We start from the raw sequence: 705 nt of genomic DNA, 5'->3' as shown, positions 1-705 counted from the left end.
CTGTAGTCAATACACATGCGCCACCCTGTAACTGTTCTTGTAGGAACCAGTTCATTCTTTTCATTATGAACCACTATCATGCCTCCCTTTTTGGGGACAACTTGGATAGGGCTCACCCAGGGGCTATCATAAATGGGATAAATAATTACAGCCTCTAGTAATTTAGTGACCTCTTTCTGCACCACCTCCTTCATGGTTGGATTTAGCCGTCTTTGTGGTTGAACCACTGGTTTGGCATTATCCTCCAATAGGATCTTGTGCATGCATCTTGCTGGGCTAATGCCTTTAAGATCACTTATGGACCACCCAAGAGCTGTCTTGTGTGTCCTTAGCACTTGAATCAGTGCTTCCTCTTACTGTGGATTTAAAGCAGAGCTTATGATCACTGGAAAAGTGTCACCCTCTCCCATAAATGCATACTTCAAGGATGGTGGTAGTGGTTTAAGCTCAGGTTTGGGAGGCTTATCCTCTTCCTGAGGAATTTTCAAAAATTCTTTTGTTTCCTCTGGTTCTTCCTGATCAGGCTGAACATCCTTGAAGATGTCCTCTAGCTCTGATTCTAGACTTTCAGTCATATTGATCTCTTTTACCAAAGAGTCAATAATGTCTGTGCTCATGCAGTCATCTGGTGTGTCTGGATGCTGCATAGCTTTTAAAGCATTCAACTTGAACTCATCCTCATTAACTCTCAGGGTTACTTCCCCT

This window comes from Arachis duranensis, chromosome 4, assembly GCF_000817695.3.
Source record: "Arachis duranensis cultivar V14167 chromosome 4, aradu.V14167.gnm2.J7QH, whole genome shotgun sequence".
Lineage (NCBI taxonomy): Eukaryota > Viridiplantae > Streptophyta > Magnoliopsida > Fabales > Fabaceae > Arachis > Arachis duranensis.
The sequence above is the reverse complement of the archived record's forward strand: the minus strand, read 5'-3'. Positions refer to the sequence as shown.